Source organism: Ranitomeya imitator, chromosome 5 (genome assembly GCF_032444005.1).
Source record: "Ranitomeya imitator isolate aRanImi1 chromosome 5, aRanImi1.pri, whole genome shotgun sequence".
Lineage (NCBI taxonomy): Eukaryota > Metazoa > Chordata > Amphibia > Anura > Dendrobatidae > Ranitomeya > Ranitomeya imitator.
In genome coordinates, this window is record NC_091286.1 from 271,379,612 (window position 1) to 271,407,372 (window position 27,761).

The window sequence follows — 27,761 nt, forward strand, 5'->3', positions numbered from 1 at the left end:
GAGTATAAATTTTTGTTTTTATCACCTTCTAAGCCCACCCATTTTACGCTTTGGAGTTTAGAAAGCTCAGATTATAATAAATGGCTTTCTTAACACCAAAGAAGACTCATTCAATGCAAATTGTATTTCTTGTCTGATTTTAAGAAAATATACCAAATTAGAATTTTGGAAAATTCACTCATCACTCATCTTTAGTAAAACTTGCCAATAAGATGAAAGAAGAAAATCAAGAGTGACTAAAGGAGAAAATACATAAGGAATTTTGTCACTAAGTTGCCCAACTGGGGACCAATTTTAACCACAAAGTTACATGAAAACTAGTGTTGAGCATTCCGATACCGCAAGTATCGGGTATCGGCCGATATTTGCGGTATCAGAATTCCGATACCGAATTCCGATACTTCCCGCGTATCAGATACCGGAATCGGAAGTTCCCAGAATTCAAACTGAACGCAGCAGCCAATGAGGAATGATTGGAAGTGTGGGCACATCCTGTTTAGCATGGTGGGCATGTAAGTACTGGCAAGGCTGTGATTGGCTGCTGAAATGATGTCACTCTGCACTATAAAAAACCCTGCCGCCATTTTGCGCTCACTCTGCTGTGATTTCAGTTAGGGACAGGACGCTGTGTTCTAACTGAGGGCCAGTTGAGCTAGCTAATTGCTTTATTTTCCTTTCCAAAGGCTAATTTAGCAAAACGCTGTGTGTTCTTCACTGTTCACCTTGTTCTTGCCTTGCAGCGCTGTTTTAACAGCGTTCTGCAAGGTCTCTGTGTGTGTGTGTGTGCAGCTCACTCTGTAGTCTGTGTGCAGCCATATACCCGGTTGTATTCAGCTCAGGGGGGGTTCACACTGCCTCACACAGTTGTCCTTTTTTGCTCATAGTGCAGCCTGCTGCACATTTTTTCTCAAATTTCCTATTAGTGTTTTTCCACCCGTCTCCAGCTAAATTGTGGAAAAACACTACATAGGATAACCTAGAGGGGGGTTTTTGGGCCTTGCAGCGCCGTTTACGGCTGTCTGCACGGTCTCCGTGTGAGCCCAGCTCGACCTGTAGTCTGTGTGCAGCCATAGCCGGTTGGATTCAGCTCAGGGTTCGTTACTGCCTCATACCTTGAGAAAAATTTTCCTTTTTTTCAAATAGTGCAGCCTGTTTAAAATTTAAAAAAAAAAATTCCTATTAGTGTTTTTCCACCCGTCTCCAGCTAAATTGTGGAAAAACACTACATAGGCTAACCTAGAGGGTTTTTTTTGGGCCTTGCAGCGCCGTTTACGGCTGTCTGCACGGTCTCTGTGTGAGCGCAGCTCGCCCTGTAGTCTGTGTGCAGCCATAGCCGGTTGGATTCAGCTCAGGGTGCGTTACTGCCTCATACCTTGAAAAAAAATTTACTTTTTTTCAAATAGTGCAGCCTGTTTAAACTTTAAAAAAAAAATTTCCTATTAGTGTTTTTCCACCCGTCTCCAGCTAAATTGTGGAAAAACACTACATAGGCTAACCTAGAGGGTTTTTTTTGGGCCTTGCAGCGCCGTTTACGGCTGTCTGCACGGTCTCTGTGTGAGCGCAGCTCGCCCTGTAGTCTGTTTGCAGCCATAGCCGGTTGGATTCAGCTCAGGGTGCGTTACTGCCTCATACCTTGAAAAAAAATTTACTTTTTTTCAAATAGTGCAGCCAGTTTAAAATTTTTTTAAAAAAATTTCCTATTCGTGTTTTTCCACCCGTCTCCAGCTAAATTGGGGAAAAACACTACATAGGATAACCTAGAGGGTGTTTATTGGGCCTTGCAGCGCCGTTTACGGCTGTCTGCACGGTCTCTGTGTGAGCGCAGCTCGCCCTGTAGTCTGTGTGCAGCCATAGCCGGTTGGATTCAGCTCAGGGTGCGTTACTGCCTCATACCTTGAAAAAAAAATTCCTTTTTTTCAAATAGTGCAGCCTGTTTAAAATTTTTTAAAAAAATTCCCTATTAGTGTCTTTCCACCCGTCTCCAGCTAAATAGTGGAAAAACACTAAATAGGATAACCTAGAGGAGGTTTTTTGGGCCTTGCAGCGCCGTTTACGGCTGTCTGCACGGTCTCCGTGTGATTTAAACTAGCTCTGTAGCCCGATCTGCAAAAAAAAAAAAAGTAAAGTTCACCAAACACAACTTAACACTTGTGTAGGCCACATTTGAAAAATAATAAAGTTTAGTCCACCCTTTACAACATTAGTGTTTCTTACACCTGTTAGGAGGAGCATTTCAGGAATAAGCACACTAAGGCCTTAGTACTTTTCTGCTTATCTTTATCTGTCAACCAAGATGAAGAGGGCAGGGAGTAAGGCACGTGGGCGTGGGCGCGGAGCAGGGAGAGGAGCAGGGAGAGGACGTGGTGATTCTGTGCCTGCTGCGGGCGCCGGTGACTCGTCGTCACTCAGTTTCAGCAGGGAACAGTCCTTCATGCGCAGCTTTGTCGGAGAGCGCCGTGCACCGCTGCTGCGTGAAGACCAAATTGAAGCCGTTGTCGGGTGGATGGCAGCTAACGCCTCGGCGTCGACTTCAGTTAGTGCCACATCCTCTCAGGCACAGACCACTGGAGAGCAGCCATCTGTCTCTTCACCACCTGCCAAATTGGCCAGGCAGTCAGAGAGCCCAGGACAGGAGCCGTCTCTACTTCTGTTCTCTGAATCTCTTGGCTTGGAAACAGGGGGCCAGCCAAGCAGCATTGGAGAAATGGAAGAAGAGGCAGTGTGCAGTGATGCCCAACAGCTTTGTCTCTCTGACTCTGAAGAGGCGGGTGGGCCAGTGCCTCCGGTGACCACAGCGCAGTACGCATCTGATGATGAAACTCAGGTGCCGCTTTCTGGTGCGTACTGTGCTGCCGAGACTACCCAGGAGGAGCAGTTGGTGGCAGAGGGTAGTGGAGATGATGAGGTCGTTGACCCATCGTGGCGTGAGGAACAGGAAGGTGGTGGGAGCAGCTCTGAGGAAGAGATTCCCCTTACGGGCCAAAGAGGGAGAGGGAGGGGGAAGACTGCGGAGCCTGTAGCCTCCACTTTGGCACCCGTTAGGAGCCTGTCTCTTTCCAAAGCCAAAAAGGGCGCTCCCAAGACTTGCAGTGCCTGGTCCTTTTTTGACACAGTTGCAGATGACATTTGTTTTGTCAAATGCAAGCTGTGTCATCAGAAAGTCAAAAGAGGGAAAAATGTCAGCAACCTCAATACCACAAATATGTGGAAACATGTGCGGACCAGGCACGCGGTGGAGTTACAGAAACAGACTGAAGATGTAGGCCAACCAACAGCGGCAGCTACCACCTCTTCAGCTCGTGTTGCCTCTTCCTCCAGCTCACGCACAGCTGGTTTGGCATCCTCCCAGGATCGCCATGGAAGAACCTCTGGCACTGTTGTCCAGAGACCTTGTGTAATTCCACCCACAGCACCACCTTCCCAGTCATCCTCACACTCCCAGTCTACTCTACAGCCATCGGTAGTACAGGCATGGGAGAAAAGGCGGGCATTCTCGGCCAACCACCCCCGAGCACAGGCTCTGAATGCAGGCATTGCCAAACTGTTGTCCCTGGAAATGCTCTCGTTCAGGCTGGTGGAGACTGACAGCTTCCGTGACTTGATGGCATTGGCAGTCCCACAGTACAAGGTGCCCAGCCGCTTTTACTTCAGCAGGCAAGCTGTCCCTGCCCTGCACAGGCATGTTGAGGGAAACATAAAGCATGCGCTACTGAACGCCGTCAGTAGCAAGGTCCACCTCACCACCGATGTGTGGACCAGTCAGCATGGACAGGGGCGATACGTTTCCCTCACTGCCCATTGGGTTAATGTTGTTGAGCCAGGTACAGATCGTGCGAGTGGCGCAGGACGTGTCCTGCCCACTCCAAGGATTGCAGGAATCCAGTCTGTACGCATTGACTCCTCCTCTTACACAAGTTCCTCAGAATCAACTCTGCAGGAGCCGTCACAGTCCACCTCCACATGGACCCGTGAACGTTTACCTATGACCGACATGAGCACAGCCGTGGCCAAACGTCAGCAGGCCGTCTTGAAACTTGTTTCATTGGGGAATCGAAGCCACACAGCGCAGGAGCTCTGGAATGCCATCAAGCAGGAGAGCGATGTGTGGTTACTGCCAGCGAATCTCCAGCCAGGCATGGTAGTGTGTGACAATGGCCGAAATCTGGTGGCAGCTTTGGCCCTTGGCAACCTCACTCACATCCCATGTCTGGCACATGTGCTCAATTTGGTTGTGCAGAGTTTTCTGAGGGACTATCCGGATCTTGATGCCCTGCTGCACAAGGTCCGCCTAGAGTGTGCTCACTTGCGGCGTTCCAGCTTGGCCAGATCCCGCATTGCTGCTCTGTAGCGCCGATTCCGCCTTCCGGAACACCGCATCATATGTGACCTACCTACCCGGTGGAATTCCACGTTACATATGTTGGAGCGGTTGTGTGAGCAGCAGCAAGCAGTTATGGAGTACCAGCTGCATCAGGCGCAAAGAAGTCGCAGTCAGCGCCGATCAGACTTCACAACCACAGAGTGGGCCACTATGAAGGACGTCTGCCAGGTTTTGCGTCCTTTTGATTATTCCACGCGGATGGCAAGTGCAGATGATGCACTAGTCAGCATGACTGTCCCCCTTATCTGCCTGCTTCAGCAAACTTTGCAAGGGTTAAGGGATGATGTTGTGGAAGAGGTGGAGGATGAGGAGTCACCTTTTCCATCAGCTTCTGGAGAGTCAGCGCCACGTGGTTCCTCACAAAGGGGTACGCAGGGGCCAATTTGTGAGGAGGATGAGGAGGAGTCAATGGAGGAGGAAGAGCTCCGTCCAGAGGAGGGAGCGACACAATTGTCCAGTGGTCAGTGTGTACAGCGAGGGTGGGGTGATGACGAGCGGGCAGAGATCATGTCTCAAGCAGGGGACAGCGTTTCTGGGCCAGTTGGCACTCTGCAGCACATGGTGGATTTCATGCTGCAGTGCCTGAGAAACGACCGCCGCATCGACCACATTCTCAACATGCCTAATTATTGGGTGTTCACCCTCCTCGATCCTCGCTACCGGGACAACGTCCAAAACCTCATCCCAGCGTTGACCCGGGAGCGTAAATTGCGGGAGTACCACGACACACTGGTGAATTCCATCATCTTCTCCTGTCCAACTGAGAGGAGTGCTGCTAGTGCTTTACAAAGCAGCTCAGTGCGTCGAGGCAGTGGGGGAGGCTCTGCCCAAAGAGGGAGCAGAAGCAGTGCCTCTGCCCAAGGCAAGCCCAGTATGGCACAACACTGGCACACTTTTGTGTGCCCGCCCCAAATGTCTACACCATCACCGGCGGCTCCAGTCAGCAGGAGGCAACGGTTTCGTCAGATGGTGACAGACTACATGGCTTGCCCTCTTACTGTACTCCCAGACGGCTCTTCCCCGTTCAAGTTTTGGGTCTCTAAGCTGGATACATGGCCAGAGCTAAGCCAGTATGCATTGGAGGTGCTGGCTTGCCCTGCGGCTAGTGTCTTATCGGAACGTGTCTTTAGTGCCGCAGGTGGTGTACTAACAGACCGTCGCATGCGACTGTCCTCCGATAACGTTGACCGGCTTACTTTCCTGAAAATGAACCAGGCCTGGATCTCGCATGAATTTGCCACTCCTCTGCCTGATTAAGTAATTGGGTGTCATCCAGGTCTCCTGCTGTGTTCATCTTTCTACCACCTGAACTGCTATTCCTGGGCTCCAACACCGCCAGTTGCGGCTCAGAAGTGCAGGCTGCACAGTAAAAACATACGACCCAGTGTTATTGGGTTTCAGTAACGTCAGCTGATCCCCAGCTGTGTAGCCGGCAATGTGTCCTGCGACCGCCACGCTGGCACAACAACCTAAATGTAAGGGAACCTGTCCCCCCTCCGTCGTTTGTTACTGAAAGAGCCATCTTGTGCAGCAGTAATGCTGCACAAGGAAAAGGTAGCTCTTTTGGTTTAGCTCCTTGCACACGCAGAACTTAACACTTATAAAATGTGTTCACTGATACCGTTATACCGTCCCGGAGCTGGGACTTTCCTTCGTAATGTGACGCAGCACAGCCATCATTCCTACCCCCTTGGTGCCATGCGCTGCCTCCTCAGCGTTGTTTTAAGCTGTCACGGAGCCTGCGCTGTTCTGTTATCCCTTGGGCATGCCCTATTTGCGCTGCCTGTCTTCTGACATAATTTGGTGTCAGGCTGGCTGCGCCTGTGCGGCCGCGCTGCCCGAGATCCCGCCTCGCAGTGTCTTCTGATTGAGTCACACTGCGGGCCTGGGATCCATGGGCATGCGCAGTGCATATCTTCCCCTCGGGCTCTCGCTCATTTCCCTCCGCCTTCTTTAGACTGTGCGCCGTCAGCTGATCCCTAATAGCATGCCACGGCCGTGACACCGCACAGTCTGAAGAAGAGAGAAGGAGGGGAGTGAGAGTCGAGTATATGCACTGTGCAGGCCCATGGATCCAAGGCCCGCAGTGGGATTACGTTAGACGAGACTGCGAGGTGGGATCTGGAGCAGCGTGGACGCACAGGCACTGACAGCCTGACACCAAATTATGTCAGAAGACAGGCAGCGCTAATTGGGCATGGCCAAGGGCTAACAGAACAGCGCAGGCTCCGTGACAGCTTAAAACAACGCTGAGGAGGCAGCGCACGGCACCAAGGGGATAGGAATGACAGCTGTGCTGTGTCCCATTACGAAGGAAATTCGCACCTCCGGGACGGTTGAACGGTATAAGGGGACACATTTTTAGTGTTTACTTCAGTGTTTGCAAGGAGCATAATTAAAAGAGCAACCTTTTTCTTTTGCATCCTTAGTGCTGCACAAGATGGCTCTTTCAGCTACAAACGTCTTGGGGGGGGGGTTAAAGGTTCCCTTTCAACTTGCTCCAATCAGGCTTCGGCCTACACTCTGTTCCTCTGCTCCTCCTGCTGACCCTGGGCTCTAACACCGCCAGTTGGTGCCTGGAAGTGCTGTGTGCACAGTTAACAGTCGCTCCTCTGTTATTGGGGTTCAGTAACGTCAGCTGATCCCCAGCTGTGTGTGCGGCAATACCTCCAATCTGCTCCTCCTGCTGTCCCTGGGCTCTAACACCGCTAGTTGGTGCCTGGAAGTGCTGTGTGCACAGTTAACAGTCGCTCCTCTGTTATTGGGGTTCAGTAACGTCAGCTGATCCCCAGCTGTGTGTGCGGCAATACCTCCAATCTGCTCCTCCTGCTGTCCCTGGGCTCTAACACCGCCAGTTGGTGCCTGGAAGTGCTGTGTGCACAGTTAACAGTCGCTCCTCTGTTATTGGGGTTCAGTAACGTCAGCTGATCCCCAGCTGTGTGTGCGGCAATACCTCCAATCTGCTCCTCCTGCTGTCCCTGGGCTCTAACACCGCCAGTTGGTGCCTGGAAGTGCTGTGTGCACAGTTAACAGTCGCTCCTCTGTTATTGGGGTTCAGTAACGTCAGCTGATCCCCAGCTGTGTATCCAGCAACGTGTCATGCGACCGCCACGCTGGCACAACTAAAATGTAAGGGTTACCTGTCCCCCCCCCCCTAGGCGTTTGTTACTGAAAGAGCCACCATGTGCAGCACTAATACTGCACAAGGGAAAGGTCGCTCTTGAAATTATGCTCCTTGCAAACGCTGAACTACACACTCATGTAATGTGTCCCCTCACACCGTTCAACCGTCCCGGAGGTGGGACTTTCCTTTGTAATGTGACGCAGCACAGCCGTCATTGCTACCCCCTTGCCACCGTGCGCTGGCTCCTTAGCGTTGTTTGATTCCGTCATGGACCCTGCGCTGTTATGTTATCCCTTGGCCATGCACAGTTTGCGCTGCCCGTCCTCTGACATCATTTGTTGTCATCCTGGCTGCGCCTGTGCGTTCACGCTGCCCGAAATCCCACCTCGCAGTGTCGTCTAATGTGATCCCACAGTGGGCCTGGTATCCATGGCCATGCGCAGTGCATATACTAGCCTCTCACTCCCCTTCTTCACGCTTCTTCAGACTAGGCGGCGTCAGCTGATCCCTAATAGCATGCCACGGCCGTGACGCCGCACAGTCTGAAGAAGCAGGAAGGAGGTGAGTGAGAGGCGATGATATGCACTGCGCATGCCCATGGATCCCTGGCCCGCAGTGGGACTACATTAGATGACACTGCAAGGTTGGATCTCGGGCAGCTTGGACGCACAGGCACTGCCAGCCTGACACCTACATGATGTCAGGAGACGGGCACCGCTAACTGTGCATGGCCAAGGGATAACATTACAGCGCGGGCTCCGTGACAGAACCAAACAACGTTGAGGAGGTGGCGCACGGCACCAAGGAGGTTGGAATGACGGCTTTGCTGTGTCACATTACAAAGGTAAGTCCCACTTCCGGGACGGTTTGACAGTGTGAGGGGACACATTATATGAGTGTGTACTTCAGCGTTTGCAAGGAGCATAATTTTCAGAGCCACCATTTGCCATGTGCAGTATTACTGCTGTACAAGATGGCTCTTTCAGCAACAAATGCCTGGGGGGGGGGTTAAAGGTTCCCTTTCAACTTGCTCCAATCAGGCTTCGGCCTACACTCTGTTCCTCTGCTCCTCCTGCTGACCCTGGGCTCTAACACCGCCAGTTGGTGCCTGGAAGTGCTGTGTGCACAGTTAACAGTCGCTCCTCTGTTATTGGGGTTCAGTAACGTCAGCTGATCCCCAGCTGTGTGTGCGGCAATACCTCCAATCTGCTCCTCCTGCTGTCCCTGGGCTCTAACACCGCTAGTTGGTGCCTGGAAGTGCTGTGTGCACAGTTAACAGTCGCTCCTCTGTTATTGGGGTTCAGTAACGTCAGCTGATCCCCAGCTGTGTGTGCGGCAATACCTCCAATCTGCTCCTCCTGCTGTCCCTGGGCTCTAACACCGCCAGTTGGTGCCTGGAAGTGCTGTGTGCACAGTTAACAGTCGCTCCTCTGTTATTGGGGTTCAGTAACGTCAGCTGATCCCCAGCTGTGTGTGCGGCAATACCTCCAATCTGCTCCTCCTGCTGTCCCTGGGCTCTAACACCGCCAGTTGGTGCCTGGAAGTGCTGTGTGCACAGTTAACAGTCGCTCCTCTGTTATTGGGGTTCAGTAACGTCAGCTGATCCCCAGCTGTGTATCCAGCAACGTGTCATGCGACCGCCACGCTGGCACAACTAAAATGTAAGGGTTACCTGTCCCCCCCCCCCTAGGCGTTTGTTACTGAAAGAGCCACCATGTGCAGCACTAATACTGCACAAGGGAAAGGTCGCTCTTGAAATTATGCTCCTTGCAAACGCTGAACTACACACTCATGTAATGTGTCCCCTCACACCGTCCAACCGTCCCGGAGGTGGGACTTTCCTTTGTAATGTGACGCAGCACAGCCGTCATTGCTACCCCCTTGCCACCGTGCGCTGGCTCCTTAGCGTTGTTTGATTCCGTCATGGACCCTGCGCTGTTATGTTATCCCTTGGCCATGCACAGTTTGCGCTGCCCGTCCTCTGACATCATTTGTTGTCATCCTGGCTGCGCCTGTGCGTTCACGCTGCCCGAAATCCCACCTCGCAGTGTCGTCTAATGTGATCCCACAGTGGGCCTGGTATCCATGGCCATGCGCAGTGCATATACTAGCCTCTCACTCCCCTTCTTCACGCTTCTTCAGACTAGGCGGCGTCAGCTGATCCCTAATAGCATGCCACGGCCGTGACGCCGCACAGTCTGAAGAAGCAGGAAGGAGGTGAGTGAGAGGCGATGATATGCACTGCGCATGCCCATGGATCCCTGGCCCGCAGTGGGACTACATTAGATGACACTGCAAGGTTGGATCTCGGGCAGCTTGGACGCACAGGCACTGCCAGCCTGACACCTACATGATGTCAGGAGACGGGCACCGCTAACTGTGCATGGCCAAGGGATAACATTACAGCGCGGGCTCCGTGACAGAACCAAACAACGTTGAGGAGGTGGCGCACGGCACCAAGGAGGTTGGAATGACGGCTTTGCTGTGTCACATTACAAAGGTAAGTCCCACTTCCGGGACGGTTTGACAGTGTGAGGGGACACATTATATGAGTGTGTACTTCAGCGTTTGCAAGGAGCATAATTTTCAGAGCCACCATTTGCCATGTGCAGTATTACTGCTGTACAAGATGGCTCTTTCAGCAACAAATGCCTGGGGGGGGGGGGGTTAAAGGTTCCCTTTCAACTTGCTCCACTGCAGGCTTCGGCCTACACTCTGCTCCTCTTTGATTCCCTGGGTTTCAACACTGTCAGCTGCCACCTGGAAGTGTTGTCTACACAGAAAAAACACTAGCTGATGTGTCAATGGGGTTCAGCACCGCCAGCTGTTCCCCTGCTGTGTAGTCGGCAACGTGTCCAGCACAAGCCACGCTGGCACAACAGAACAAAAGCTGCCACCAGTGCAGGCTTCGGCCTACACTCTGCTCCTCTCCTCCTCCTGCTGACCCTGGGCTTAAACACCGCTAGTTTTTGCCCGGAAGTGCTAGCTGCACAGAGAAAAACACCAGCCAATGTGTTAGTGGGGTTCAGCAACGCCAGCTGTTCCCCTGCTGTGTAGCCGGCAATGTGACCTGCAAACGCCACGCAGGCACATGAACTGAAATTAAAGGGAACCTGGCCCCACCCCCCCAGGTGTTTCTATGTATAACAGCCACCTAGTACAGCAGTACTGCTGCATTTGTACAAGGTGGCTGATTTTTTATCCTTGCCCACGTAGAATTAAACACGTAAAATATGTGTCTCATTACAGACCCTTACAATGTCCCTGAGGTGTGACTTTCCTTTTTAATGACACGCACCACCCCCCTTGGTAGCGCTGCCCGTCTTCTGACATCATTGGTTGGCTGCCTGTGCCTGTGCGTCTGCCCTGCCCGACACAACCCCCCTCGTTTCATATATTTTGGCTGCGAGGGTGTGATTGATGGGCATGTGCAGTGCATATGTTCGCCTGTCTTAACTCATCTCCTTCCGCCTTCTTCAGACTGTGCGGCCTCCTGGCCGTGGTAGGCGATAAGGGATCAGCTGAGGCCGCCCAGTCTGAAGCAGGTGTAAGGACATGTGTGAGCGGCAAACATATTTACTGCACAAGGCCACGAATCCCAGCCACGCAGTGTGATTTTTTGAAAACACACTGCGGGCCTGGGATTCATATCCATTGCTAACCGCAACGGCCAACATGAAATGAGGTGAGAAGACAGGCAGCGCTCACAGCGCATGGCCAAGGGATCACAATAGCGCAGACTCCTGTACAGTCAATAACAACGCTCAGGATTCTGCGCCCAGCACCTAGGTGTAAATTTTGACACTTGTGCTGCGTCTCCTTAAAAAGACAAGTCACGCCTCCACTACTGTTAGACAGTATAATGGGCTAAATAGTGTACGTGTTTTATTCAGCGTGTGCAAGGAGAAAAATGAAGAGCGCAACCTTTTACTTGTGCAGCATTAATGCTGCACAAGGTGTGGCTCTTGTACCTTGCAACACCTGAGGGGGGTTAAAGGTTACCTTTGAAATTGGTTCAACTAGGCTTTGGCCTACACTCTGCTCCTCTCCTCCTCCTGCTGACCCTGGGCTCTTACACCGCTAGTTTTTGCCCGGAAATGCGAGCTTCACAGAGAAAAACAACAGCCAATGTGTTAGTGGGGTTCAGCACCGCCAGCTGTTCCCCTGCTGTGTAGCCGGCATCGTGTCCAGCACAAGCCACGCTGGCACAACTGACCAAAAGCTGCCACCAGTGCAGGCTTCGGCCTACACTCTGCTCCTCTCCTCCTCCTGCTGCCCCTGGGCTCAAACACCGCTAGTTTTTGCCCGGAAATGCGAGCTGCACAGAGAAAAAAAACAGCCAATGTGTTTGTGGGGTTCAGCACCGCCAGCTGTTCCCCTGCTGTGTAGCCTGCATCGTGTCCAGCACAAGCCACGCTGGCACAACTGACCAAAAGCTGCCAACAGTGCAGGCTTCGGCCTACACTTTGCTCCTCTCCTCCTCCTGCTGACCCTGGGCTCTAACACCGTCAGTTTTTGCCCGGACATGCGAGCTGCACAGAGAAAAACACCAGTCAATGTGTCATTGGGGTTCAGCAACGCCAGCTGTTCCCCTGCTGTGTAGCTGGCAACGTGTACTGCAAACGCCACGCAGGCACATGAACTGAAATTGAAGGAAGCCTGCCCCCCACCCCCAGGTGTTTCTATGTATAACAGCCACCTTGTACAGCAGTACTGCTGCATTTGTACAAGGTGGCTTACTTTTTCTCCTTGCCCACGTTTAATTAAACACGTACTAAATGTGTCTCATTGAGACCATTCCACTGTCCCTGAGGTGTGACTTTCCTTTCTAATGATACGCAGCACCACCCTTGTTAGCGCTGCCCGTCTTTTGACATCATTGGTTAGCTGGCTGCGCCTGTGCGTCTGCCCTGCTCGAAACAACGCCCCTTGGTGTCTTATTTTTTTGGACAGCGAGGGTGTGATTGATGGGCATGTGCAGTGCATATGTTTGCCTGTGTTCACTCATCTCCTTCCGCCTTCTTCAGACTGGGTGGCCTCATGGCCGCGGCATGCGATAAGGGATCAGCTGAGGCCGCCCAGTCTGAAGCAGGTGTAAGGACATGTGTGAGCGGCAAACATATTTACTGCACAAGGCCACGAATCCCAGCCACGCAGTGTGATTTTTTGAAAACACACTGTGGGTCTGGGATTCATGTCCATCGCTAACCGCAACGGCCGACATGAAATGAGGTCAGAAGACAGGAAGCGCTCACAGCGCATGGCCAAGGGATAACAAGAGCGCAGACTCCTGTACAGCAAATAACAACGCTCAGGAAGCTGCGCCCATGCACCAAGGTGTTATTTTCGACACCTGTGCTGCTTTTCTTTAAAAAGAAAAGTCACGCCTCCACTACTGTTTTACAGTAGAATGGGCTAAATAGTGTACGTGTTTTATTCAGCGTGTGCAAGGAGAAAAATGAAGAGAGCAACCTTTTACTTGTGCAGCATTAGTGCTGCACAAGGTGTGGCTCTTGTACCTTGCAACACCTGAGGGGGGGTTAAAGGTTACCTTTGAAATTGGTTCAACTAGGCTTCGGCCTACACTCTGCTCCTCTCCTCCTCCTGCTGACCCTGGGCTATAACACCGCCAGTTATAGCCTGGAAGTGCTAGGTGCACAGAGAAAAACACCCGCCAATGTGTTAGTGGGGTTCAGCACCGCCAGCTATTCCCCTGCTGTGTAGCCGGCATCGTGTCCAGCACAAGCCACGCTGGCACAACTGACCAAAAGCTGCCACCAGTGCAGGCTTCGGCCTACACTCTGCTCCTCTCCTCCTCCTGCTGCCCCTGGGCTCAAACACCGCTAGTTTTTGCCCGGAAATGCGAGCTGCACAGAGAAAAAAAACAGCCAATGTGTTTGTGGGGTTCAGCACCGCCAGCTGTTCCCCTGCTGTGTAGCCTGCATCGTGTCCAGCACAAGCCACGCTGGCACAACTGACCAAAAGCTGCCACCAGTGCAGGCTTCGGCCTACACTTTGCTCCTCTCCTCCTCCTGCTGACCCTGGGCTCTAACACCGCCAGTTTTTGCCCGGACATGCGAGCTGCACAGAGAAAAACACCAGTCAATGTGTCAGTGGGGTTCAGCAACGCCAGCTGTTCCCCTGCTGTGTAGCTGGCAACGTGTCCTGCAAACGCCACGCAGGCACATGAACTGAAATTGAAGGAAGCCTGCCCCCCACCCCCAGGTGTTTCTATGTATAACAGCCACCTTGTACAGCTGTACTGCTGCATTTGTACAAGGTGGCTTACTTTTTCTCCTTGCCCACGTTTAATTAAACACGTACTAAATGTGTCTCATTAAGACCATTCCACTGTCCCTGAGGTGTGACTTTCCTTTCTAATGATACGCAGCACCACCCTTGTTAGCGCTGCCCGTCTTCAGACATAATTGGTTGGCTGGCTGTGCCTGTGCGTCCGCCCTGCCCAAAACAACGCCCCTCGTTGTCTCATATATTTTGACTGCGAGGGTGTGATTGATGGGCACGAGCAGTGCATATGTTCGCCTGTCTTCACTCCCCTCCTTCCGCCTTCTTCAGACTGTGCGGCCTCATGGCCGTGGCAGGCAATAAGGGATCAGCTGAGGTCGCCCAGTCTGAAGCAGGTGTAAGGACATGTGTGAGCGGCGAACATATTTACTGCACAAGGCCACGAATCCCAGCACCGCAGTGTGACTTTATGGAAAGGCACTGTGGGTCTGGGATTTATGGCCATCGCTAACCGCACCGGCCAACATGAAATGAGGTCATAAGACGGCCTGCACTAACAGGGTATTGCCAAGGGATAACACAAGAGCGCACTCTCCTGTACTGCAAATAACAACAGTAAGGAGTCTGCGCCCAGCACCTAGGTGTAAATTTTGACACCTGTGCTGCGTCTTCTTCAAAAGAAAAGTCACGCCTCCACTACTGTTTGACAGTATAATGGGCTAAATAGTGTACGTGTTTTATTCAGCGTGTGCAAGGAGAATAATTAAGAGAGCAACCTTTTACTTGTGCAGCATTAATGCTGCACGAGGTGTGGCTCTTGTACCTTGCAACACCTGAGGGGGGTTAAAGGTTACCTTTGAAATTGGTTCAACTAGGCTTCGGCCTACACTCTGCTCCTCTCCTCCTCCTGCTGACCCTGGGCTCTAACACCACCAGTTTTTGCCCGGACGTGCTAGCTGCACAGAGAAAAACACCAGCCAATGTGTTAGTGGGGTTCAGCACCGCCAGCTGTTCCCCTGCTGTGTAGCCGGCATCGTGTCCAGCACAAGCCACGCTGGCACAACCAACCAAAAGCTGCCACCAGTGGAGGCTTCGGCCTACACTCTGCTCATCTCCTCCTCCTGCTGACCCTGGGCTCTAACACCGCTAGTTTTTGCCCGGAATTGCTAGCTGCACAGAGAAAAACACCAGCCAATCTGTTAGTGGGGTTCAGCACCGCCAGCTGTTCCCCAGCTGTGTAGCCGGCAACGTGACCTGCAAACGCCACGCAGGCACAGCAGAACAAAAGCTGCCACCAGTGCAGGCTTCGGCCTACACTCTGCTCCTCTCCTCCTCCTGCTGACCCTGGGCTCATAACACCGCCAGTTTTAGCCTGGAAGTGCTAGCTGCACAGAGAAAAACACCAGCCAATGTGTCAGTGGGGTTCAGCACCGCCAGCTGTTCCCCAGCTGTGTAGCCGGCAACGTGACCTGCAAACGCCATGCAGGCACATGAACTGAAATTGAAGGGAGCCTGCCCCCCACCCCCAGGTGTTTTTATGTATAACAGCCACCTTGTTCTGCAGTACTGCTGCATTTGTACAAGGTGGCTGAGTTTTTCTCCTTGCCCACGTGGAACTCAACACGTACAAAATGTGTCTCATTGAGACCATTCCACTGTCCCTGAGGTGTGACTTTCCTTTCTAATGATACGCAGCACCCCCCTTGGTAGCGCTTCCCGTCTTTTGACATCATGGTTAGCTGGCTGCGCCTGTGCATCCGCCCTGCGTGAAACAACGCCCCTCGTTGTCTTATTTATTTTGTCAGCGAGGGTGTGGTTTATGGGCACGAGCAGTGCATATGTTCGCCTGTCGTCACTCATCTCCTTCCGCCTTCTTCTGACTGTGCAGCCTCATGGCCGCGGCATGCAAAAAGAGATCAGCAGAGGCCGCCCAGTCTGAAGCAAGTGTAAGGACGTGTGTGAGCGTCGAAAATATTTACTGCTCAAGGCCACGAATCCCAGCACCGCAGTGTGACTTTATGAAAAGGCACTGTGGGTCTGGGATTTATGGCCATCGTTAACCGCAGCGGCCAACATGAAATGAGGTCATAAGACGGGCAGCGCTAACAGGGCATTGCCAAGGGATAACACAAGAGCGCAGACTCCTGTACAGCAAAAAACAACGCTCAGGAAGCTGCGCCAAGCACAAAGGCGTTATTTGGGACACCTATGAAGCGTCTCCTTAAAAATACAAGTCACGCCTCAACTACAGTTTGACTGTAGAATGGGCTAAATTGTGTACGTGTTGCATTCAGCGTGTGCAAGTAGAAAAATTAATAGAGCAACCTTTTACTTGTGCAGCATTAATGCTGCACAAGGTGTGGCTCTTGTACTTTGTAACACCTGAGGGGGGGTTAAAGTTTACCTTTAAAATTGGTTCAACTAGGCTTCGGCCTACACTCTGCTCCTCTCCTCCTCCTGCTGCCCCTGGGCTATAACACCGCTAGTTTTTGCCCGGAAGTGCTAGCTGCACAGAGAAAAACACCAGCCAATGTGTTAGTGGGGTTCAGCACCGCCTGCTGTTCCCCCACTGTGTAGCCGGCAAAGTGTCCTGCAAACGCAACGCAGACACAAAGCTGACTCCAGTGCAGGCTTCGGCCTACACTCTGCTCCCCCTGCTTACCCTTTGCTCCAACACCGCTAGTTGGGGCTGTAGGAAGACAATCTTTGATAGGCAACGCATCCGGGTTCCAGCACCGCCAGCTGGTTCTCGGCAGTGTTTTTGTCACAGGTACTCCCTCGTGCCAAACCTGGTTCCAGCACCATCAGCTGTTTCCGGGTAGTGTCAAGCTCACTGAGACGCCTATGCTTGCCCCGTCGTGGTGCGGTCGGGTTAGCCAACTCCAGGGTGCCTCCAGTTTAGGAGCTTCCTTCGTGGGCTTCATGAACTGGTAGTCAAGGCTGGTTCTGTAGTGCCAGTAGGCCCAGCTCCCCCTGTAGGACTGTTGGGGTTCGGTAACTGCGGCTGCCTCGTGGCCTAGCTGTTCTCTCCTCTCCTGTGGGCCTTGGGGTCCACCACCTGGTTCCAGCACCGTCAGCTGGTTCCGGGCCGAGCCTTTGGCTTAGGTGCCTCCTCCTGGGTATCCGAGTTCCGCCAACGTCAGGCGGTCCTTGGTAGTGCTTTTAAGCGCAGGCACCTACAGCTTACTAACCGGGTTCCAGCTCCGTCAGCTGGTCCTCGGTCGTGCCATTGGCTCTTGCACACTGGGGCAACGCATCTGGGTTCCAGCACCGCCAGCTGGTTCTCGGCAGTGTTTTTGTCACAGGTACTCCCTTGTGCCAAACCTGGTTTCAGCACCGTCAGCTGTTTCTGGGTAGTGTCAAGCTCACTGAGACGCCTATGCTTGCCCCGTCGTGGTGCGGTCGGGTTAGCCAACTCCAGGGTGCCTCCAGTTTAGGAGCTTCCTATGTGGGCTGCGTGAACTGGTAGTCAAGGCTGGTTCTGTAGTGCCAGTAGGCCCAGCTCCCCCTGTAGGACTGTTGGGGTTCGGTAACTGCGGCTGCCTCGCGGCCTAGCTGTTCTCTCCTCTCCTGTGGGCCTTGGGGTCCACCACCTGGTTCCAGCACCGTCAGCTGGTTCCGGGCCGAGCCTTTGGCTTAGGTGCCTCCTCCTGGGTATCCGAGTTCCGCCAACGTCAGGCGGTCCTTGGTAGTGCTTTTAAGCGCAGGCACCTACAGCTTACTAACCGGGTTCCAGCACCGTCAGCTGGTCCTCGGTCGTGCCATTGGCTCTTGCACACTGGGGCAACGCATCTGGGTTTCCTGCACCGCCAGCTGGTTCTCGGCAGTGTTTTTGTCACAGGTACTCCCTCGTGCCAAACCTGGTTCCAGCACCATCAGCTGTTTCTGGGTAGTGTCAAGCTCACTGAGACGCCTATGCTTGCCCCGTCGTGGTGCGGTCGGGTTAGCCAACTCCAGGATGCCTCCAGTTTAGGAGCTTCCTATGTGGGCTGCGTGAACTGGTAGTCAAGGCTGGTTCTGTAGTGCCAGTAGGCCCAGCTCCCCCTGTAGGACTGTTGGGGTTCGGTAACTGCGGCTGCCTCGCGGCCTAGCTGTTCTCTCCTCTCCTGTGGGCCTTGGGGTCCACCACCTGGTTCCAGCACCGTCAGCTGGTTCCAGGCCGAGCCTTTGGCTTAGGTGCCTCCTCCTGGGTATCCGAGTTCCGCCAACGTCAGGCGGTCCTTGGTAGTGCTTTTAAGCGCGGGCACCTACAGCTTAGTAACCGGGTTCCAGCACGGCCAGCTGGTCCTCGGTCGTGCCATTGGCTCTTGCACACTGGGGCAACGCATCTGGGTTCCAGCACCGCCAGCTGGTTCTCGGCAGTGTTCTTGTCACAGGTACTCCCTCGTGCCAAGCCTGGTTTCAGCACCGTCAGCTGTTTCCGGGTTGTGTCAAGTTCACTGAGATGCCTATGCTTGCCCCGTCGTGGTGCGGTCGGGTTAGCCAACTCCAGGGTGCCTCCAGTTTAGGAGCTTCCTATGTGGGCTGCGTGAACTGGTAGTCAAGGCTGGTTCTGTAGTGCCAGTAGGCCCAGCTCCCCCTGTAGGACTGTTGGGTTCGGTAACTGCGGCTGCCTCGCGGCCTAGCTGTTCTCTCCTCTCCTGTGGGCCTTCGGGTCCACCTCCTGGTTCCAGCACCGTCAGCTGGTTCCAGGCCGAGCCTTTGGCTTAGGTGCCTCCTCCTGGGTATCCAAGTTCCGCCAACGTCAGGCGGTCCTTGGTAGTGCTTTTAAGCGCGGGCACCTACAGCTTAGTAACCGGGTTTCAGCACCGCCAGCTGGTCCTCGGTCATGCCATTGGCTCTTGCACACTGGGGCAACGCATCTGGGTTCCAGCACCGCCAGCTGGTTCTCGGCAGTGTTCTTGACACAGGTACTCCCTCGTTCCAAGCCTGGTTTCAGCACCGTCAGCTGTTTCCGGGTTGTGTCAAGTTCACTGAGACGCCTATGCTTGCCCCGTCGTGGTGCGGTCGGGTTAGCCAACTCCATGGTGCCTCCAGTTTAGGAGCTTCCTATGTGGGCTGCGTGAATTGGTAGTCAAGGCTGGTTCTGTAGTGCCAGTAGGCCAAGCTCCCCCTGTAGGACTGTTGGGGTTCAGTAACTGCGGCTGCCTCGCGGCCTAGCTGTTCTCTCCTCTCCTGTGGGCCTTCGGGTCCACCACCTGGTTCCAGCACCGTCAGCTGGTTCTCGGCAGTGTCTTTTGCTCTTGTACCTTCTGCTCCCCATCCTGGTTCCAGTACCGTCAGCTGGTTCCGGGCAGAGCTTTTGGCTTAGGTGCCTCCTTCTGGGTATCCAAGTTCCACCAACGTCAGGTGGTCCTTGGTAGTGCTTTCAGGCACGGGTACCTCCTGCTTAGTAACCGGGTTCCAGTAACATCAGCTGGTCCTCGGTAGTTCCATTGGCTCTTGGACCTTCGGCTACCCATCCGGGTTCCAGTACCGTCAGCTGGTTCTCGGCAGTGTCTTTTGCTCTTGTACCTTCTGCTCCCCATCCTGGTTCCAGTACCGTCAGCTGGTTCCGGGCAGAGCCTTTGGCTTAGGTGCCTCCTTCTGGGTATCCGAGTTCCGCCAACGTCAGGCGGTCCTTGGTAGTGCTTTTTAGCACGGGTACCTCCTGCTTAGTAACCGGGTTCCAGTAACGTCAGCTGGTCCTCGGTAGTTCTATAGGCTCTTGAACCTTTGGGTAGCCATCCGAGTTCCAGTTCCATCAGCTGGTTCTTGGCATTTTCTCAGCCTTCTTGTACCTTCTGCTACATTTCCAAGTTGAAGACCCTAACGTCAACGACCCGGAAGACCACCCCGATGACGACGACGACGACGGCGGCGGAGACGACGACGGCGGAGACGACGACGGCGGAGACGACGACACTGGAGACGACAACCCTGGAGACGACGACATGGAAGACCGAGAAGCAGAAGAACAAGAGGCTGCAGAACAAAGAGCAGAAGAACATTAAGCATAACACTTAATATCAGAGCAAAAGATATTATCTAAATTATATGCAGAAGAAGACTAAGCAGTGTATGGGGGTGAGTCCGTTCCTCCTCGTGGTGCCCCTGGATAACGCCTGATGCTGCAGGCCAAACTGAACGCGGACAAATGTAACTTTTGTGACTGGCAGAACGGAAGGTGTAATCTTCCAACTTTTATAGCTAACAACTACGGGAATGCCTGTCACAAATGAGAATATGATGAAGAAGTAGAATAGGAAGAATAATAACAGTTGAATAAAATGAATATGTAGAATAGGAAGAATAATAATAGTTGAATAAAATGAATATGAAGAATGTATTAAAAAAAAAAAAGGTAAAGGATGAAGAAGAAGATGAATAAGGTGAAGAAGAAGTTGATGTCAAAGATGCTGATGATGATGAAGATGAAAATGTGGGAAAAGTAAAAAAAAAAAGAAGGGGAAGGGCGTGGAATAGTGAAACATCAATATCTGACAAAATAAAAAAAAAATTTACATAGTCAATATCTTTGTCACTCCGAACGTCTTTAAAAAAAACAAAAAAAAACATGCTATTCTATTTGATTGGGCTAAACCTCTATGACTTTAATGTCTCCGCCACCTTCCCAAATACATCCTGCATTTTTCTTAGTTGTTTTCCTTCATGTAGAATGAACCTACAAGGAAAGAAAGGGTTTATTTTAATTCCGATATTTTGGTCCCATTGACTTGCATTGGGATCGGGTATCGGTATCGGCGATATCCGATATTTTTTGAATATCGGCCGATCCTATCCGATACCGATACTTTCCGATATCGGAAGGTATCGCTCAACACTAATGATAACATCAGATCACCAGCATTACATTATAAGATAAGCGTCATATCGGCAGTGACCTCATGAAGTAGTCAATACACCAGGAAGAAGCAGTGAATTTATGCCTACATTTTTGGGAATGCCTAAAACCTACCAGCCTTTAAGAGGATTGTGATTAGCCATGGTGATGATTTTTATGGATCCAGTTCTTTGCAATCTTTATAAATATAAATATGCCTACGTAAAAAAAACAAAAAAGTGAATCTGTCCCGAATTTGCCCGATTGGTGGGCCCAAAAAAAAAAAAGAAGAGAGCCGCCTAAGCTATTTGCTTTACAATAAATGTTGTATTAATGGGATTTTTAAGCATCACTAGGCATAATTTATATCCCATTTCAGTTACGTTTATAGACTACATATAACAAAGACATTACTATAGGCATGTTGTACAGGCTCGAGGCTCAGATAATATTCCATTCTACTGATTGTTGGCATTAAATAAAAGAGTGCATTGCATTAAATTCTACGGCTGAAATTTCCTTACCTGCCATACAGCTACAGATGCCTTCTGCTTATGTCAAAAGGTGCAGAATGGAGTGGAGGCTTGCGGAAAATGTTGCATACCTTATGTGCATTTAACCATTCAGTGTCTGAGTTTGTGAAATAATAGCACTGCATAATTCATGTGGGTATCTACCAAGGTGAGGGCATGAGACATTTATAAAGTAAACTCTGCCATTTTATGGCACGTGTCAGCAGCCTTGTGCCTCATGCATTCATTAAACACTGTTATTTTGTCCAGTGGAACAATATTAAATGTGGAATGGAAATGCAATTGATCCAGTAGGATATGAAGAAATTGTCTGGCTCTAAGCCAGCAGTCATAGACAGAGCAATGCATCAAACTCAGGAATATGTGAAACTCAATTACGATCTAACTGAAAGTAAATGCTGATGATTGTTGAAATGAATCAAATTTTAATTTTAAATCCAGATTATGAAGTGGTTATATGGGGCTCCGGGGAAGTTCTGTTTTATGGGATGATGGCATTTATCAAACAAAGATTTTCAACACAAATGTTCAATGCAGATTTATCTCTGAAATACACCTGAGCAAATAAATCTATGTATACCAATACGTTGCAAATTAGATTGAGCAGTGACGGACTGGAGTGCCAAGGGACCGCCAGTAAAACTGATTCTGGAGGCTCAACCAACAGGTACGTACTAATATTCACAAATTAGCGGCCAATACATTCTCCCTACATTTGAATGGAAAGATGACTGCATTTATGTCCATCCACATATCCACTGCAGTATTAGGTAAATGCAGAGGGCCGGAATTGGTGGACCAGTAAGTGAGAAGTGAAGATCTGAGGGATGACATCTATAGCACATCAGGTAATGGGAAAAGTGCTCAAGTTGGGGATGCAAATGTGGCCCAAAACAGCATCATTGTTCAGTTGTAGCACAATATGTTGCTTCTTTCAAATTGATTGTTAATAACTGCGTGTGTTTTTGCAAGTAAACAGCAGATTTGGCCACAAAACTTGGGGGGTTGTCTGATCCAAATCGATAACTTTGTAGTCACTCTCTGTGACTGAAGACTTATGAATCTCCCCTGCACACGCATAGGGATTTGCTGGTTTCTGAGCTGGGACTGGAGGGTATGTATGTGTTATACATACTCCTGGCCGGAACCCGTCCAGTGGGCGCAACCTCGCTCCATTCAAGTGTATGGAGCAAGGCCGCACCCCGTAGTCGGGCTCTAGCCGGGAGTATGCACAAGTCCATGTTCGCATGTTCAGTATTTGGTCAGTATTTTACCTCGTATCTGTAAGCCGAAACCAGGAGAGCAACAATCAGAGGAAAAATCTAATACTGTAGAAACACTTCACTACTACTGTATTTATCACCCACTCCTAGTTTTGGCTTACAGACACTGATGTACAATACTGACTAAATACCGAAAGTGTGAACTAGCCTTACGTATACATCCTCCCGCCGTCCTGGAAACTCGTCAACGCACAGTGCATGGGGGGATTCATAAGTCTGCAGTCACACGGAGTGACTGCAGAATTATTAATTTGGATAGGACAACCTCTTTAACCCCTTCCCGACCCATGACGCCACGTAGGCGTCATGAAAGTCGGTGCCAATCCAACCCATGACGCCTATGTGGCGTCATGGAAAGATCGCGTCCCTGCAGATCGGGTGAAAGGGTTAACTCCCATTTCACCCGATCTGCAGGGACAGGGGGAGTGGTAGTTTAGCCCGGGGGGGTGGCTTCACCCCCCCGTGGCTACGATCGCTCTGATTGGCTGTTGAAAGTGAAACTGCCAATCAGAGCAATTTGTAATATTTCACCTATTATAACTGGTGAAATATTACAATCCAGCCATGGCCGATGCTGCAATATCATCGGCCATGGCTGGAAACACTAATGTGCCCCCACCCCACCGATCGCCCCCCCAGCCCTCCGATCTGTCCGGTACACTGCTCCGGCTCCCCTCCGTCCTGTGCTCCGCTCCCCCCGTGCTCTTGTCCGCACCCCCGTGCTCCAATCACCCCCCCGTGCTCCAATCACCCCCCCTGCACTCCGATCCACCCCCCCGGTGCTCCGATCCACCCCCCGTGCTCCGTTCCACCCCCCCGTGCTCCGTTCCACCACCACCGTGCTCCGTTCCACCCCTCCCGCGCTCCGATCCACCCCCCCATGCTCCGATCCCCCCCCCCGTGCTCCCCCCCACCCCATCATACTTACCGATCCTGCCGGGGAACCGTCCATGTTCTCCCTGGGCGCCGCCATCTTCCAAAATGGCGGGCGCATGCGCAGTGCGCCCGCCGAATCTGCCGGCCGGCAGATTCGTTCCAAAGTGCATTTTGATCACTGAGATATAATCTATCTCAGTGATCAAAATAAAAAAATAATAAATGACCCCCCCCCTTTGTCACCCCCATAGGTAGGGACAATAAAAAAAATAAAGATTTTTTTTTCCACTAATGTTAGAATAGGGTTAGGGGTAGGGTTAGGGGTAGGGTTAGGGCTAGGGTTAGGGTTAGGGGTAGGGCTAGGGTTAGGGTTAGGGTTAGGGGTAGGGTTAGGGCTAGGGTTAGGGGTAGGGTTAGGGGTAGGGTTAGGGGTAGGGTTAGGGGTAGGGGTAGGGCTAGGGTTAGGGGTAGGGTTAGGGTTTCGGTATGTGCACACGTATTCTGGTCCTCTGCGGATTTTTCCGCTGTGGATTTGATAAATCCGCAGTGCTAAACCGCTGCGGATTTATGGCGGATTTACCACGTTTTTTCTGCGCATTTCACTGCGGTTTTACAACTGCGATTTTCTATTTGAGCAGTTGTAAAACCGCTGCGGAATCCGCACAAAGAAGTGACATGCTGCGGAATGTAAACCGCTGCGTTTCCGTGCAGTTTTTCCGCAGCATGTGTACAGCGATTTTTGTTTCCCATAGGTTTGCATTGAACTGTAAACTCATGGGAAACTGCTGCGGATCCGCAGCGTGTGCACATACCTTTAGAATTAGGCTATGTGCACACGGTGCGGATTTGGCTGCGGATTTGGCTGCGGATCCGCAGCGGATTGGCCGCTGCGGATTCACAGCAGTGTTCCATCAGTTTTACAGTACCATGTAAACCTATGGAAAACCAAATCCGCTGTGCCCATGGTGCGGAAAATACCGCTCGGAAACGCTGCCTTGTATTTTCCGCAGCATGTCAAATCTTTGTGCGGATTCCGCAGCGTTTTACACCTGTTCCTCAATAGGAATCCACAGGTGAAATCCACACAAAAAACACTGGAAATCCGCGGTAAATCCGCAGGTAAAACGCAGTGCCTTTTACCCGCGGATTTTTCAAAAATGATGCTGAAAAATCTCACACGAATCCGCAACGTGGGCACATAGCCTTAGGGTAAGGGTTGGAATTAGGGTTGTGGTTAGGGTTGTGATTAGGGTTATGGCTACAGTTGGGATTAGGGTTAGGGGTGTGTTGGGGTTAGTGTTGGAGGTAGAATTGAGGGGTTTCCACTGTTTAGGCACATCAGGGGTCTCCAAACGCAACATGGCGCCACCATTGATTCCAGCCAATCTCGTATTCAAAAAGTCAAATGGTGCTCCCTCAATTCCGAGCCCCGACGTGTGCCCAAACAGTGGTTTACCCCCACATATGGGGTACCAACATACTCAGGACAAACTGCGCAACAATTAATGGGGTCCAATTTATCCTGTTACCCTTGTGAAAATAAAAAAATGCTTGCTAAAACATCATTTTTGAGGAAAGAAAAATGATTTTTTATTTTCACGGCTCTGCGTTGTAAACGTCTGTGAAGCACTTGGGGGTTCAAAGTGCTCACCACATATCTAGATAAGTTCCTTGGGGGGTCTAGTTTCTAAAATGGGGTCACTTGTGGGGGGTTTCTACTGTTTAGGAACACCAGGGGCTCTGCAAACGCAACGTGACGCCCGCAGAGCATTCCATCAAATTCTGCATTTCAAAAGTCACTACTTCCTTTCTGAGCCCCGATGTATGGCGCATACACCGTGCATACAAGGTACAGGGCCTTTTTGCTAGCATTTTTTCCATCTCACCTCTGACCCATTCTCTAGTGGCGATTCCTTGCAGCCATCGTGCATACTATTGTTTGCTCTTTTATCCCCTTACAGACACTCGTACTGTGTATTTTGGTATTTTGATTGGGCCACTGTGTGTTATTGTTTTTGTATGTAACGTGTATGTGAACAACGTAATAAAATTTGGTACTTTTTATTATTTTTGTGGTTGGCCCTGTGTCATTATGAGTCTTTAGCTCCCTCTTGTTCGATATAGGTATGATGTGAGGTATTGGTGTACTCAGGAGAAATTGCCCAACAAATTTTAGGATTCATTTTATCCTGTTGCCCATGTGAAAATGAAAAAATTGAGGCTAAAAGAATTTTTTTGTGAAAAAAAAGTACTTTTACATTTTTACGGATCAATTTGTGAAGCACCTTGGGGTTGAAAGTGCTCACTATGCATCTAGATAAGTTCCTTGGGGCGTCTAGTTTCCAAAATGGGGTCTAGTGTGGGGGAGCTCCAATTTTTAGGCACACGGGGGCTCTCCAAATGTGACATGGTGTCCGTTAAAGAGTGGAGCCAATTTTTCATTCAAAAAGTCAAATGGCGCTCCTTCCCTTCCAAGCCCTGCCGTGCGCCCAAACAGTGGTTTACCCCCACATATGAGGTATCAGCGTACTCAGGACAAATTGGACAACAACTTTCGTGGTTCAGTTTCTCCTTTTACCATTGGGAAAATAAAAAAATTGTTGCTAAAAGATAATTTTTGTGACTAAAAAGTTAAATGTTCATTTTTTCCTTCCATGTTGCTTCTGCTGCTGTGAAGCACCTGAAGGGTTAATAAACTTCTTGAATGTGGTTTTGAGTACCTTGAGGGGTGCAGTTTTTAGAATGGTGTCACTTTTGGGTATTTTCAGCCATATAGACCCCTCAAACTGACTTCAAATGTGAGGTGGTCCCTAAAAAAAATGGTTTTGTAAATTTCGTTGTAAAAATGAGAAATCGCTGGTCAAATTTTAACCCTTATAACTTCCTAGCAAAAAAAAATTTTGTTTCCAAAATTGTGCTGATGTAAAGTATACATGTGGGAAATGTTATTTATTAACTATTTTGTTTCACATAGCTCTCTAGTTTAACAGAATAAAAATTCAAAATGTGAAAATTGCGAAATTTTCGCCAAATTTCCGTTTTTATCACCAATAAACGCAGAATTTATTGACCTAAATTTACCACTAACATGAAGCCCAATATGTCACGAAAAAACAATCTCAGAACCGCTAGGATCCGTTGAAGCGTTCCTGAGTTATTACCTCATAAAGGGATACTGGTCAGAATTGCAAAAAACGGCAAGGTTTTTAAGGTCAAAATAGGCTGGGTCATGAAGGGGTTAATATCAGCAATCAATATGAAAATCATACTGTTTTGCTGTAAAAGTTCCTGAGCTATAGACATAGACACTACATATGAACTTTCCCATAAGAAATTTTAATTTGTGGAATGCAGTCTGTAGAAAAAACACCAACAGGTTCTGAAGGACTATAGCTGTCAGTGAATACTGGAAATTAACCTTCCCCATGGAGGAGAAACTGGTAACAGGAATATGAAACACACGCACTTATATTTAAAGGGAATCTGTCAGTGGGATCAACCCTCATAAGCCGTATATATGGGCACAGGGGCAGACATACCGCATGTGCAGCTGGTGCGACTGCACCGGGGCCCGGAGGTGGAGGGGGCCCCTGCAGGGTGGCTAATAATGAGGGCAATATGGCCTGTTTATCTGGCCCCGAGGGGCCCCTGGCCAGATTATCCTCATGTGCAGCAGGCAGAGAGCAATTCCGGCAGCTCAGCTGCCTACAAGAGAAAAAGGCAGCGAAACTGCAGGGATCCATCCTCTGCTTCCTGCCCGCACTTCCTGTGTCACACAGCAGTCAGCAGCGTGGCTGGATGACATCATCATTCAGCACCTCAGCTGTGAGAGGAAGCTGCCGGCGACGGTGATGCTGCGGCTGCGGGAGAGCGTGCGGAGACGTGAGATGTGCTGTGTGTGTGTATAGATGAGTGGTGGTGTGTGTGTGTGCGTGCGTAGCGTTGCGGGGGAATGTGAAGAAAGGTGAATGGTGCTGTGTGTGTCTGTGTGTAGGTGGAGGTGAAGGCAATGATGGAGGTGACGGAGAGGGCAATGATGGGATAGTGGAGGAGAAAGCAATGATGTTGGTAGTGAAAAGGACAATGATGGGGGTGGTGGAAAGGGCAATAATGGGGGTGGTGGGGAGGAGGAAATGTTGGAGGTGGTGGAATGGGCAATGATGGTGGGGGAGAAGGCAATGATGGAGGAGGTGGAAAGGACGATGTTGGTGGTCGAAAGGGCAATAATGGGGTGGTGGGGAGGAGGAAATGATGGAGGTGGTGGAATGGGCAATGATGGGAGTGGTGGGGGAGAAGGCAATGATGGTGGCAGTGGAAAGGACAATGATTGGGGTGGAGGGGAAGGAGGCAACGATGGAGGTGGTGGGGGTGAAGGCAATGATGGAGGTGGTGGAAAAGACAATGATGGAGTGCTGGAAAGGGCAATAATGGGGATGGTGTGGGAGGAGGAAATGATGGAGGTGGTGGAATGGGCAATGATGGTGGTGGTGGGTGA

The 27,761-nt window shown here is 50.9% G+C and overlaps 1 protein-coding gene across 4 annotated transcripts in view; it reads right to left on the reverse strand.

The window, feature by feature from the left end:
• Positions 1–27,761, reverse strand: part of HS3ST5 (heparan sulfate-glucosamine 3-sulfotransferase 5) — a 430,773-nt gene that overhangs the window by 182,834 nt on the left and 220,178 nt on the right. The gene's annotated exons all lie outside the window — the stretch shown is intronic.